Genomic DNA, 16,028 nt, shown 5'->3' with positions numbered 1-16,028 from the left:
AGTATTTTAAAAGTGATTTCAAATTGGCATATTAGTAGTTCACACATGTAAAAGAGATTCCTGCAACATTTTCACTAAGTTAGTATGTAAATGGGCTAACTTATACACAGGTTACATTTTTGTTGCACCTAACCTGTAAAAAGAAATTCATGTTTTTTTCTGAAATGGCTACATCATGTACCTTGGAACACGCACACCTATTGTACCTTGGAACATGTTCCAAGGTACAATAGGTGTTCCAAGGTACATTACAAGGTACACTAAGTTCTTTTAGATGCTATTTTGAAACATTATCTTGTTCTTATTCTGTATTCAACTGAATCCAACTCAGTTTTAATAGATCTAGACCTAATAATGTGAAGTTGTCTACAGATCTTCTCTTGATCAAAACAGGCGTCCTCTCACATCACCTCATATTATCAGGCTCTTCCCCACAGCTGAAGAGAGGAAACTAGGGAGCAACAGGGAAAGAAGGAAAGGGAAGTCAACAGTCCTAACAGCTATTCCTGACAAACATGATCCCCAACCTAACTTGTCCAATATGAAAGAAAATAATGAATCTAAAACTTTGATTGCAAAAAAAAAAAAAGGACTAACAGGAATATTTTCCATTCAGAAGAGGAACCTGATATGGTATCTAGTGGTAGTGAAGCAGATTATGTAGCTGATCTGCTGGGAGAGCAGCAAGTGGATGACTTTGCATTAAGCCAACAATTTGATCACCTATGTCTTCCAGGAGAATTTGTTCTGATCAATTTCAAACAAAAAAGTTTCTTGTACATTATGTTGGTAAAATACATAAATATGAGAAATATTTTTATGAGTATAAAATTCAGTTTTTAAAATTCAGTTTTTAAAGAGACAGTAAAAACTTCATCTTTGTCAAAGATACACTATATGATGTTTCCGAGAAAGATGTTATAATGAAATTGCCTCAGCCAAATATATCTGGTGGCACCCAGTGACAAAAGAAACATATGCACTTTGAAAAAGATTTCATAACTTCCAGGTACGTCACTGAAACAAATCTGTGCTTGATTTTGCTGTTGCTGTAATATGAAGGGATACTGATAACAAAACTAGTTTAATCTGATTCTTTTTTTATTAATAGGTCATTTTCATCAAATTTTTAAGTCATTTTTAGAGACTTTTAATGAGAGAATAATACTATGCCCAGTGACACAACCTGTTTAATATTATGTATACATGTACAGATGAATAACAACTTCATTTGTTGTGAAAAATATAATATTTTTGTAATATTCAGTAATTCTGTCATAACCGTTAAAGTTGTTCCAAGGTACATGACTATGTTGTACCTTGGAACATGTTGCCGAGTTCAACAAAATGTTTTTTAAATACTTAACTCTGACACTGAGCACAGTGCAAACTGCATTAAAATAGGTGGAAATACCTATATTAATGAGGAATAATAAGTACGATTCAAAAAATACCAACAAAAAGAAATTAAAAAATGAAATGTCAAAACTGTTCCAAGGTACAACACTCTCCCCTATCTTTTCGAATCATGACGTGTGGAGTTGAAAAATGGAGTATTCATTTTACGTATCTTTCCATATATTGGAATTAAGCACATATGTTCCATATTCTTCGTCATTAAAATCAATATAATCCATATTTCGGCTAAAGAGTATTAAATTATATTAAATTAGCAGTCCTCTCAATAATGGAGAAATAAATTAAAAACCTATATTCAAAAATTAATATTTTAACTGGTGTGCAGGTCATTATCACACCTGTCCACGCCTGGGCTGATAAAATAAGCTGATAAGCGGTGTGGAGAAAGAGAGAGGTTGAACCCGGAAGTGGTGGAGATCAGCCGGTCAGTACCATGACTATCTGAATCACACTTACAGCACTGATAAGCTGCATTACATAACATCGACTGTGCCTGAGCCATAATTTCGTAACTAGGGAAATCTCATTCATCGACGATGTACTAGTGGTTTCCGGATTAGTTCGTAATTCGGGCATTTCCTCTGATGGCTTCATAACTCCATCTAGTTCACTACCTGTCATTCACAGTTTGAATTAGCAGCAAGACGGATCATAGTGTTCTTGTACGTTCAGTGTGTGCAGTTGTATACTCATATTAATTGAAGACATTAACGTTGTTACAATATGCCTCAAGTAGCTCAGTCAACCAGTTTAAAATTGAAAAGTTACGTATCAGAATTGGGAACATGCATCATTTTCAAAAATATTTTTTTTGAAAAGTACATCAATGAAATAGTACGTAAACGTATTACATTGTGGTATGTTGCCTTGTTTTCTACCATTAAAAAAATATTTAATAGTGCCTTTCCGCAAGGCGAGTGAAACGGCCTCTGACGTAAGCGGCGCGCTGTGACGTCACGATCCAGTACCGCATGGAGCTCTACCAGTCGTTGTGCATCAGCCGTTGCTAAAAGCCGATTGTTTATTATTCATGATCGCGAATAACTTCAAAATGACAGAAGAAAGGTTCAAAACAGCACAATCAGACAACCTATCTTGAAAAATAGTGACTTTTGTGGCCGCAGAAATTCGCGGATAACAAGCAAGTTTGTAAGTGGCGTCTTTTATATACGTGCAATGTACTGTAACCCATAGTATTAGGATAACAACGAACCTGGATAGGTATCACATCACTTTCAACATTTCCTTCTAGACTGATTCCCTTATTAAAGAATAACATTACATTTTCGGGCTTTCAGCATTAGTAAAGTAAGAAATCGGATTTCAGCACTAACATAAACATATAGGTTGTATTATAGTACTAGTCCGCTTCTGTGGTGTAGTGGTTAATGTGTGCCACTCCCGGAGGCCCGGTTTCGATTCCCGGCTCTGCCATGAAAGTTGAAAACAAATAGTACGAGGGCTGGAACGGGGTCTATTCAGCCTCGGGAGGTCAACTGAGTAGAAGGGTTTCGAATCCCACCTCAGCCATCCTCGAAGTGGTTTTTCGTATTTTCCTACTTCTCCTCCAGGCACCTAAGGCCACGGCCGTTTCCTTCCCTCTTCCTTGTCTATCCCTTCCGATCCTCCCATCCTCCAACAAGGCCCCTGTTGAGCATAACAGGTGAGGCCACCTGGGCGAGGTAATGGCCCTCCTCACCAGTTGCATCACCATACTCAAAGTCTCACGTTCCAGGACACTGCCCCTGAAGTGGTAGAGGTGAAATCCCTCGCTGAGTCCGAGAGAAAACCAACCCTGAAGGATAAACTGATTAAGAAAGAAAGAAAGAAGGAAAGAAAGAAAGATCATAGTACTATAGGGCTATAATCTATCATTCCCAAAAAAATATATATTTATGGTTGGGACAACTGGCCCACCGTCTTCCAGGGCCCATGAAAGATAAATATCTTTGTGGAGGGAAAAAGTTAAACATGATAAAGATAAATATGACTTCATCTAGTTTTCACAAGTCGGGCTGAGTGGTTCAGACTGTTGAGGTGCTGGCCTTCTGACCCCAACTTGGCAGGTTCGATCCTGGTTCAGTCCGGTGGTAGTTGAAGGTGCTCAAATACGTCAGCCTCGTGTCGGTAGATTTACTGGCACGTAAAATAACTCCTGCAGGACTAAATTCCTGCACATCGGCGTCTCCGAAAATCGTAAAAGTAGTTAGCGGGGCGTGAAGCCAATAACATTAATTACATTTGGCTTTTAACAAGCTGAGCATATCAGGAAAGAAAAGTGTCCTGGTGACATTTTAGTCGCTCAATACAGGAATATCTTTGGGTGCTGTGACTTTTCCTTTTTTTTTTGCTTTACGTCACACCGTCACATATAGGTCTTATGGCGACGATGGGACAGGAAAGGCCTAGGAATGGGAACAAAGCGGCCGTGGCCTTAGGTACAGCCTCAGCATTTGCCTGGTGTGAAAATGGGAAACCACGAAAAACCATCTTCAGGGCTGCCGGCAGTGGGGTTCAAAATCCACTCTCTCCCGGATGCGAGCTCACAGCTGCGCGCTCCTAATCGCACGGCCAACTCGCGCGGTATTTTTACCCTTCGGTTTATGACTTGGCTTGTATAACCTAAAACTTAGGCTAAGGTGGATAATATTTTAAACACCTACATCACTATTTTCACCTGTGTGCAATTATATTATTTATTTCATTAATATTATGATAATTATTATAATTGAGCATTGTTAACTTATAAGGCCCCAACAGACAAGCATTGGTTTTGTGTAGTTATACATTTGTTAAATTCACGTTGTTTCCTTTACCAATTAAGCTCTTCAATAAAGACATACACAACTGTCCCATGCCAAGATATATTGGTAGAATTAGAGCTGTCAAATGGTTCATAACCCCTTTGATTTATTATCTTGATATGGATCACCCAAAACATAGGTTAGGTTTGGAGAATACTTTAATAATCAGCATTATTTAATGCACTGTTTGTTACTTTCATATTCCAAGATGTAATTGAAGCATTTAAATAAAGCATCATACATTAAAATTTAAAGTTTCACCACTAGAACAGCTGACATAGAAAAGTGGTTTGAAAATTCAAACAAATTCATCTTACGTTAAAATCTTCAAAAAAAACAAAAAAAAAAAACAAAAAAAAAACTGTAGACTTTTCCGATATATCACCAGCATTTCTCCAGCTCGCCAAAATCCATTTCTCTCTAGTTTTGGCGTCTTTGGAACGTTTATAAACAATTTGTTTATGGTATGCGATGTGCTATTGCACATCGGAACTCTACACCATTTATAAGTTTTCTGCCTCACTGTCTGCGCAGGATTCATTTTAAGTCTAAATTATACCACTCAGATTATTATCCAATATATAGACCTCGAATTTAACCATACTAGACACTAACGTAAAGTAGAAATACGCGAAGTGTATCCTGCTTCTCACAGCACACTATGTGTTATTTCGTCTGCTAATTCAGCCAACCTGTACGATGACGTCAGGCCAATGAGATCGCGTACTTGCGTGACGTGACATTTTCGTAGATTTTTATCATGTTTGGAGTTATTATTTGTACATTCTGATCACATTTTTGAATTCTGCATGCAACTTTGAATCAGATTAGCATATTTTTAATTAAAACCCCGGATCAGGCATGTTCCCTATTTAAAGAAGATGGTTTATCAAGTGACAGTAAGATATTATTTTTTAATTTGTGTCATTATATAGTGACATCTACTGAAAGGTTCCTTGTGCAACAGCACGCTTCAACCAGTAAACACCAGGCTAACAAACAACGAGATTCCCAGCAGAGACAGTTGTTTCTGACACAACCAGCAACTTCCAGTGTAACATCCGAGTTCAACACCGATCTCTGCCGTGCTCTTATCGCTGCTGACGTACTTCTCTTCAAACTGAATAATCAGTGCTTCAGGGAATTCCTTGAGAAATATACTAAACGATACATCCCGGATGAGTCAACGTTCAGAAAAACGTACTGTTCAGCCACATACGATGAAACTGTTCGGAAGATAAGGCAAGAGATTAAAGATGGTCCAATTTTGGTTTCCACTGATGAGACAACAGACAAAGAAGGTAGGCTAATTGGCAACGTATTCATTGGTTTGTTAAGCAAAGATTATTATAAACGGATTCTCTTACACTATGATGTTCTAGAAAAGCACGATAACAAAACTATAGCAAAACTGTTCAATGAGGCTATGGGTATCCTTTGGCCACAGGGCGTTAAGTATAATAAAGAGTTACCTTTTATTAGCGATGCCGCAACTTATATGATAAAAGCCGGAGAAGCATTATGTGTTGAATATCCTAAGATGACTTAATTAATATGTGTGGCAGAAGTGGTAACAGGCAGTTACCCCAAAGTAATTTATTGATTTCCTGTCCGGCTCCATAGCTAAATGGTTAGAGTGCTGGCCTTTGGTCACAGGTTCGATTCCCGGCAGGGTCGGGAATTTTAACCATAATTGGTTAATTTCACAGGCTCGAGGGCTGGGTGTATGTGTCGTATTCATCCTTATTTCATCCTCATCACGACGCGCAGGTCACCTACGGGAGTCAAATCAAAAGACCTGCATCTGGCGAGCCGAACTTGTCCTCGGACACTCCCGGCACTAAAAAAGCCATACGCCATTTCAATGATTTCCTCAGTGAAAAACGTTTTTCTCAAAGCCCACAGAAGAGGTAATCTTTTGAAAGAAATGTACCGAGAGATTCCATTGCCCCCTAAGCCGATTCTAACTAGGTGGGGTACGTGGCTGCAAGCGGGTGAATATTATGTTGCATATATAGACTGTATTAAGAATGTTCTGCATGCCATGGACTCTGAAGATGCAGCCTCAATTGAAGCCGTGAAAACAGTTGTCTGCGATACAAGTGTGAGAAATGACTTATGTTACATTCGGCATAATTTTTCATGCATCACAAAAACACTGAAAAGGCTCCAAAACTCACATCTCTCACTTTCTTAAAGTTGAGAAATTGTGAATAAAACTGTGGAACAACTAAATCGTGGTACAGGTAAAGTTGCAGATGTAGCAAATATGAAGATGGCCACTGTACTTTCAAAGAACCCTGGATATGAAGAAATAACAAAGGTTGCTGCAATCCTGTATGAAGATTTAAGTGTAAAATTAACACTGGATTTAACCCCAGCAGATATTGTGAAGTTGAATTATGCCCCCATTACCTCTTCTGATGTTGAACGCAGTTTCAGTCAATATAAATCTGTCCTTAGAGATAATAGGAGAAGATTATAGTTTAATCATAAGACAGTTTTCTATTAACATCTTTATATATTGTATCACTTTTCACATTTTTATATTCCGATTTTTACAACTGACTAAACTTTTAACTTCCACTTTTAATGTAGTTGTATTGTTGATGATTGTGTTTAGGCTGAAGATGCCCTTAAAAGAGGGCAAAACATGTCCCATGTAACTAAGAATCTGTTTATGTAACCACTATAAGTGAAAATGTAAGTATTGAATAGGTGGAACAAATTAAAACACCTTTATTATTGTTGAACTGTAAAATTTTCAATACGGACCTAAAATGAGGTTTATAACATGTAACTTTCAAGCGTAGTCGCACACGTAATGTGCCCACCTTCAAGCAGCAAACACAACAAGAATTTTGATTCGGTCTACAACTAAACCTCAAGAAAAAATAAGAATTAAATGGGGACCAATGGTCACATGACCCTTTTAGTCACCTTCTACAACAGGCAGGGTTTACCTGTGGATGTATTTATACCCTCCCATCCACAGGGAGTCCAACACATCGTACCAAAGCCACAATCCATTTTCGCGCCTAGGTAGCCCCTTTCAATCACCTGTTACGACAGGCCGGGAATACTGTTGGTGTACGTTTCATCTGCAGCCCTTACGTACAGGAGGTTAAGAAATTTCTATCTTATATATATATATATATATTAAATCTTTCTATGAAATTGTGTATAAATATTGTCTATGGTGGAATTCTTGAATGGGAAAATGTGTTCCCTATCTCTATTCATTTAAAAAACAGTTGTCTACAATATGAACATGTGAATTTCACATTTCTTTACCATGTCAGCCTTCGCTGCCTCTAATTTCTAAATTATGAAAGGTTATCCTCTCTTTTGTTTCACGAAGAAAATTACTTTGTTATTGAGTGTGTTCTGTCTAACCCCCTATCACTTTCTATTAAATGGAATTTCTACTGGGCAAGATGGCCATGCAGTTAGGGATGCGCAGTGTGAGCTGGCATCCAGGAGATAGTGGGTTCGAACCCCACTGTTGGCAGTCCTGAAGATAGTTTTCTGTGGTTTCCCCAATTTCACACAAGGCAAATGCTGGGGCTGTGCCTTAATTAAGGCCACAGCCGCTTCCTTACCACTCTGAGGCCTTTCCTAACACATTGTCACCATAAGGCCTATCTGTGTCGGTGCAATGTAAAGCAAATTATAAAAACAAATTAATTTTCTAACTGTGAGAAATCTGACCTAACCCAGTAAATTTTTAATGGTCACTTTGGTACTAACGTCCCTTTGTAATGGCGTAGATAAGACTCTTCAAAAGCCTGGTGTCTTTAATGGGGGCAAACTCTACGTACATAAAATTACTTTGGCAGTTATGATTGCTAAAAAATAAAAAAATAAAAAAATTCTTTGTAAAGCTACACTGACTGACAGAGCAAATGCAACACCAAGAAGGAGTGGTCAGAACTTTATGCCAATTGCAGGGTAGACTGACGTCAATGAGGTATGCTCATGATGTGAAATGCGCCGCTGTGCTGCGCACGTAGCGAACGATAAATGGGACACGGCGTTGGCGAATGGCCCACTTCGTACCGTGATTTCTCAGCCGACAGTCATTGTAGAACATGTTGTCGTGTGCCACAGGACACGTGTATAGCTAAGAATGCCAGGCCGCCGTCAACGGAGGCATTTCCAGCAGACAGACAACTTTACGAGGGGTATGGTCATCGGGCTAAGAAGGGCAGGTTGGTCGCTTCGTCAAATCGCAGCCGATACCCATAGGGATGTGTCCATGGTGCAGCGCCTGTGGCGAAGATGGTTGGCGCAGGGACATATGGCACGTGCGAGGGGTCCAGGCGCAGCCCGAGTGACGTCAGCACGCGAGGATCGGCGCATCCGCCGCCAAGCCATGGCAGCCCCGCACGCCACGTCAACCGCCATTCTTCAGCATGTGCAAGACACCCTGGCTGTTCCAATATTGACCAGAACAATTTCCCGTCGATTGGTTGAAGGAGGCCTGCACTCCCGGCGTCCGCTCAGAAGACTACCATTGACTCCACAGCATAGACGTGCACGCCTGGCATGGTGCCGGGCTAGAGCGACTTGGATGAGGGAATGGCGGAATATCGTGTTCTCCGATGAGTCACGCTTCTGTTCTGTCAGTGATAGTCATCGCAGACGAGAGTGGCGTCGGCGTGGAGAAAGGTCAAATCCGGCAGTAACTGTGGAGCGCCCTACCGCTAGACAACGCGGCATCATGGTTTGGGGCACTATTGCGTATGATTCCACGTCACCTCTAGTGCGTATTCAAGGCACGTTAAATGCCCACCGCTACGTGCAGCATGTGCTGCGGCCGGTGGCACTCCCGTACCTTCAGGGGCTGCCCAATGCTCTGTTTCAGCAGGATAATGCCCGCCCACACACTGCTCGCATCTCCCAACAGGCTCTACGAGGTGTACAGATGCTTCCGTGGCCAGCGTACTCTCCGGATCTCTCACCAATTGAACACGTGTGGGATCTCATTGGACGCCGTTTGCAAACTCTGCCCCAGCCTCGTACGGACGACCAACTGTGGCAAATGGTTGACAGAGAATGGAGAACCATCCCTCAGGACACCATCCGCACTCTTATGGACTCTGTACCTCGACGTGTTTCTGCGTGCATCGCCGCTCGCGGTGGTCCTACATCCTACTGAGTCGATGCCGTGCGCATTGTGTAACCTGCATATCAGTTTGAAATAAACATCAATTATTCGTCCGTGCCGTCTCTGTTTTTTCCCCAACTTTCATCCCTTTCGAACCACTCCTTCTTGGTGTTGCATTTGCTCTGTCAGTCAGTGTATTTTACTGGCCCTTTGAATGACTAAAGGATTTACCCTTTTATTATAGGAGTATCTTACAATTTTACATTTAATCCTCTGGAAGGGAAATACTACCAAATTACATTAAATCAGTATCTACTGAAAGGATACAATATTCTTTTGTTCTGAATTTCCTGTCATTATCTACAATCCCCTTTTCTGCTTCTAGGTACTGGAGCCCTGCCCTTATTATTGTGTTGCTCAGGCATCATCAATCCGGAGCGAAATGCCTTCGGAGTCAGTTTGTTCCCCACTCTCAAGGAACGAGAGCAGCTTAGCGAGCAAGTAGGGGAAGTGCATAACATAATATGTACTGAAGGCCAGTGGCGCAAAGGTATAGTACATCTTTCTGGACAGGTTAGATCACGACACCTCATGTGAGATTGCAGTAGTGCATTTCTGACTTTAACCTCACACCACACGACGTTCAAGCCTAGTCGGTAGATGTTGCATTTACTATAGAAGAGAGTTCAGGACAGCGTAGGCCATCAACGCCAACAAGTTTCTAACCTTCCTGGAAAGAAGAGTATTTAATAGTTCAAGAAAACAACACAGCAAAATATTTAATATGTAATAAAATATCGAATCACATTCAAAAATTTAATCTGCAGCACCTTTATTCCTTGTGTCATACCAACAAGTATGATAAATATGAAGGCCAGGAAAGGATAGCTTTGCTAGAAGAACTTAAAAACAACGCATTTGACGAGGTATGTAAATTTCATATAATCCTACTCAACTCTTTCTATACAGTAAGTTTCTCTCACCGGTTGTATTATAATTGAAGTATTCCTTGCAGCAATTTAATAATTTGTCCTGATCAACAATTAAATTTCCAGACTTATCTCTCATAATACTCAATCTTGGTTGAAATCCTTTTTTAATTGTGTTGAGAGTTCCATACCTTGTGGATGTTCCTGTTTCTGTAGTCATCTTGGATTGATTCTATTTGTTGTCTCAGACTTTTCCTTTCTACGAATTAATTTACTACATTCTTTCTGTTTTTCTCTATACAGTTCAACATCTATATCCTTATTAGACTACAGCCACTTATTATGCCATACAGCCACTTCATTAACTGCATCTTGAAATGCCTCATCGAACCATTTCATTTTCGTAATAATACCTTTTGGTATAACTTTCATTGCTACTGTTGTCATGATTTGTTTTGCATTAATCCTCATTCGTTCACAAACTTCATCATTTATTTCATCAATGTCTTCTATAGGATCTTCTCCAGAATATCAAATCTGTTTGTAATTTCCACATTATACTTTAATCTTTCATCCTCCTGCTTCAGTTTCTCAGTGTCAAGTTTCCATCTTTCCTCAGTCTGTGACTTACATGAGGTTTTCAATTTAATTTTAACAGAAGCAATTATCATATTGTGATTAGATCCCATATCAGCTCCTCTGTAAGCTCTGATTTCAGTTATGGAGCTTGTATGCCTGTTATCAATTAGTACAGGATCTATCTGATTGGCAGTCTTACCGTCACACGAATACCATGTTTCCTTATGTATTTGTTGATGTGGGAAGGTGGTACTCCGCACATTCATGTTTGTGGATATAGCAAAATTGATTAGTCTAATGGCATTATCATTGCTTTCATTTCATCATGCAGACTTTCCCTTCCTATTGTTGTCACAAAAATTTCTTCCTTTCAAACTTTTGCATTGAAATCACCCAAAATCATTTTGACATGTTTGGGTAATTTATTCCACAGTTCTAACAAATCCTCGTAAAAGGAGCCTTTAACATGATCACCCTTGTCATTTGTGGGGGAATGGCAGTTCACCAGTAATATGTTAAACCATTTAAAATGTACCCTCAAATAGCACAGTCTTTCATTCACATGTTTAGAGGAAGCACTGATGATACTAGTGAATTTTGGACACAAAATACAGTACCAAATTTGTGGGTTTCAGTTTCATTACCACTCTTAAAAAGTGTATACTTCTCCATGTCCTGTATACCATTACCTAATAATCTAGTTTCTTGAACTGCATCAATTCCCATTCTATATTTCTCCTTGCTGGCAACCACCTATTACTTAACTGATAGCCAGTGTCCCTGTTGAAATTGTTAGGATGTTTACGTATTTCCACAGCTTCTCGTATAATAATAGACCTGTAGTGTTTAATGTGTGTACGAGCTCGAACATCTTGGAACACAACATCATGACCTGACAATAGGGCGTGCTCAGCTATTGCTGACTTGTCTGGCTGGTTGAGACGGATATTTCTTTGGTGTTCCTCGATGCGAGTCCCAATGGATCGGCATGTTTGGCTAATGTATACCTTGCTACAAGTAAAGGGAAGTTTGAACAGCCCAGGGTGTAATAATGGGTACAATTTGTCCTTGCTTGTACCTAAACTATTAGCAACTTTTGTGACCATGTCAAACACGGTTTTTATATTATGTTTGCGAAGGACCTTGGCAATTTTATCTGTGGTGTTGTGAATGTAAGGCAGGTAGGCAGTTCCCTTCACTTCTTCTTTCTGTGAGCTTCGATTAGTTGTCCATCTGGGATGCAGGGCTCTAGGAATCTGTACATCGTTGCAACCATTACCCATGAACATGACTGAGTCTGCCCATCTCCTTCTGGATATTTGATGGCTCACAAATTCGTGTCACTCTTGTGGCGAGTGTCACGTGATAGATGGTGGTGAGAATCTACATGGAGGAGCCATGCAGTTTCTTTCTTACTACAACACCCAAGAAAGGAAGGCAGCATCCTTCAAATAAATTCACTATGGAGGTGGAATCGGATGGATGCCTTCCTGAATTTTACGTTCGTTTTTCAAGAGAGAGAGAGAGAGAGAGAGAGAGAGAGAGAGAGAGAGATATTTCCTAGATTGTACAAATTTAATGCACATATTGTTAAGTATATTCAGATCAACTTATTTATGTGAACAGATGTTTTCACTAATGAAGATTTGTAAATCTAGACACAGAAGTAGATTCACTGAAGAAAACTTGAGATGTGCTTTGCGACTTGCCAGTACACAAATGATAGTACCAAACATTGATACAATACTATCTTAACAAGCCCTAAGGTCCCTGAAAGAACGAATACACCAGTGATATGTTTTTTTTTTTTTGCTATTGGCTTTACATCGCACCGACACAGATAGGTCTTATGGCGACGATGGGACGGGAAAGGGCTAGGACTGGGAAAGAAGCGGCCGTGGCCTTAATTAAGGTACAGCCCCAGCATGTGCCTGGTGTGAAAATGGGAAACCACGGAAAACCATCTTCCGGGCTGCCGACAGTGGGGTTCGAACCACTTATCTCCCGAATACTGGCTACTGCCCGCACTTAAGCGACTGCAGCTATCGAGCTCGGTGTGCTATGCTTTAGTTTGTGTGTTTAATTTGTTATCATAGTCATAAATGCCATATAAATCTCGAAATGTATGTTAATGAGAGTGCAAAGAATGTGTACAAATCACATATATTGTATTTTCTTTTGGTAAATGTACGTATCGCAAAGCATCAGTTAGTCATGAAAATTTATTTATTCCACAGATATTGCACACTACTGTATATTTCTTTTGTCAATTAAAAATTTTCCTACCCTGTTATACTCTGCAATCTGTGTCCTGTTTGACTCGCATGATCCAAGCTCCAGATTATTATTATTATTATTATTATTATTATTAATAGCTGTTGTTCATATGGCAAAATTTCAGAGTGACCACAGTATGAAATCTGCCTGTCCGCTGCTCTCATCACCTGACAGACAGCAGTCCGAGCGGAGCAAGTAACACCAGCTCCCTAGAGCAACTACGTGATGACATCTTGTGTGGTTTATGAAACTTCTATTTCCTCCACTGCGCGTGTTTCTAAGAACCCTCGTATATGCATTATTGCATTTCACTTTGGTTAGACTCTTATGTTAATGGGCAACCTTGAATATGAAGTGTGCCTCTGTAAATTCACAAATGTTTGGATTCTACTGGAAGTTAATCAGAATACTCAGACCATCCCCATGGTCATATGTTGAAACGTCTATTATGTCACATGTAATGATCCTCCCAGTTCACCCACAATAGGAACAGGGATCAATATTTTTAGTTTGTCTATAAACTAAGGGTTGCAGAAAAATAATTATAAGGGTCTGGTGACTGCTCTGTATATATATAATAAAAGAGCATGTTCCTTCTGAGGCTTGTATACATATTCTGACATTTCTATAATGAAACTTAAGTAATAAACAAATTAGGTATTTAATCACGTAACTGTTATTGCCAAACTCGTACAATTTTTAAGCAGTTTTGGAGAATGATCAAACAACCACTTGGTTTGATGACAGGAAAATATTCCTGTCCAGTACCTTTGGCAGTTAGGATTGTTAAAAAAAAAAAATTTAAATTAAAGCTGTTTTACTAATGTTTGTATTTACTGGCCCTTTGAATGAGCCACGATATATATTACCTGTAATTTTCGTTACTGCTAGGAATTAGAAGCATAGTGCAAGGAATGTGGAACATAGCAACTGAAATATGAGGAAGCTTGGGGCAGCATGTATTAGGGTTGGAACTTTACTATTGGCAAGTATTTATTTACTATCAAGACAAAAGTGATCCGCGTGTGAAAGATCTATAGTCCTTCAATGAAGTCACCAGCATTGTCTAAAAGATGTTGCCAGCAATGTGGAAGTCATAGAACCCCTGTATCAGGGCCTGTTCTCTTAATGTCTCTGATGGAATGATTTACTAACTGAAGAATCTTGGGAACAGCACCTTTGGAATCAAATTACAGTATAATCAAAAGAGCTTAAGTCTGGTGAATATGGTGTATGGTAAAGCACATTCCAACTCCAACAACTGTACAAATCGGCTGTAGGGTGTGCTACATGTGCCCGTGCATTAACCTGCAACATAATGGGAGGGTTCTGCAGGAAGGTTTTTTTTTTTTTTTTTTTTTTATGTTGCTTTATGTTGCACCGACACAGATAGGTCTTGTGGTGACAATGGGAAAGGAAAGGGCTGGGAGTTGGAAGGAAGCAGCCGTGGCCTTGAATAAGGTACAGCTCCAGCATTTGCCTGTTGCAAAAAAGGAAAACCATGGAAAACCAACTTCAGGGCTGAAGGCAGTGGGGTTCGAACCCAATATTTCCTGAAAGCAAGCTCACAGCTGCGTGGCCCTAATCACACAGCCAACTCGCTTTGTCTGCAGGAAGTGTTGCCAGCTTCTTCACAATGCTGGTCTCAGGCTATGATCCAAGCAATTATAGAAATACTGTTTGTTAACAGTTTGTACTTGTGGTATGTCATGTGTTAGGATGACACAATCATAATTGTACACAAAAATCATCGTAAGTTTCACATTATTAGGGGTTTGATGACCTCTTGTTTTGTGTGGTGACCCGCAATGATGCCGCTCATTGGATTGGCACTTAAGTCCAGGTTCGTATGATCTATCCTATGCCTCATCAAGTGCAATAATATGGCATAAGAAAGTGTCTCTTTCACCAACGTAGTACTCCAAGTGAGTTTGGGCAGTCGTACTGTAACCATCGCTATGCTTCCATCAACTTACGGGGAACACACAGCGGTGCAATTTTCCACATTACCACATTCTTTAGAATATGTCTATGCAATAATCCCATCTCATAACCTAACTCAAACATTGTCTGATGTCAATCTATGTCTAATAGCATGGCAATTACTCTTCCTCCTCACTGAAACTAGGGTGACCCGGCCAAGCCATGTCTTCTATGCTTTCACGTCCCTCACTGAATGTTCTAACCCAGCTCACCACCATTTTGTATAGTAATGTCATTTCCCCACATGGTGCCACGGACAACTCTCTCGGTCCCAATGTTGTCGATACCGTTGAAAGTGCCCCGCAATGTCTAGTTCATTAGTACAATATTAGCTGCTAATGGAAAATCTTGTCCACAGGGGAACTATGGAAAGTTTACATAACGGTACTGAGGAAAGCATCTGCCTCTAAATAGGAAGATGGTCTCTAAGAGATAATAGTTCCATTTCACTAAGTGGTTATTGTTAAGTGTTCACAAAACAATGAAAGCAGGCTTTTAACTAGCATCAAGATGCCATCATACTGAGAAAACTTCACTCCACCTAAATCAAATGTTAAGTCTTTAGTAGTGTTAAAATCTTCAGGACAATTATATTCACATAATAGCATGGTGACTTAATATGTGTTCTTCAGTACTGGTTACACAATCTGATTATCCATAACAATTTATCACGCCCAAGGATATCGCTTTTGATTTAGGTGAATTGAACTTTAATGACAAGTGCAGTGACTTGTTCTTTGTTTTCTGCTCATGGTATAACTCTCTTTTGATCATTTTATGAACTCTGTTTATAACCACTTAATAAAATCGACCTTCTATATCTTATAGCTCATCATCCTATTTAGGGTCAGGTGCTTTTTTGCACCCCTCAATGGTAAACGTTCCATAATTCTCCTATGGACAAGGTTTTCTATTAGAAGCCAACAT

The 16,028-nt window shown here is 39.7% G+C and overlaps 1 protein-coding gene across 4 annotated transcripts in view; it reads right to left on the bottom strand.

Annotated features, from left to right (window-relative positions):
* Positions 1-16,028, bottom strand: part of BckdhA (Branched chain keto acid dehydrogenase E1 subunit alpha) — a 336,705-nt gene that overhangs the window by 143,211 nt on the left and 177,466 nt on the right. The window lies entirely within an intron of this gene.

Source organism: Anabrus simplex, chromosome 2 (genome assembly GCF_040414725.1).
Source record: "Anabrus simplex isolate iqAnaSimp1 chromosome 2, ASM4041472v1, whole genome shotgun sequence".
NCBI lineage: Eukaryota > Metazoa > Arthropoda > Insecta > Orthoptera > Tettigoniidae > Anabrus > Anabrus simplex.
Note: the sequence above shows the minus strand (reverse complement) of the source record. Positions and strands in the feature narration are given on the sequence as shown.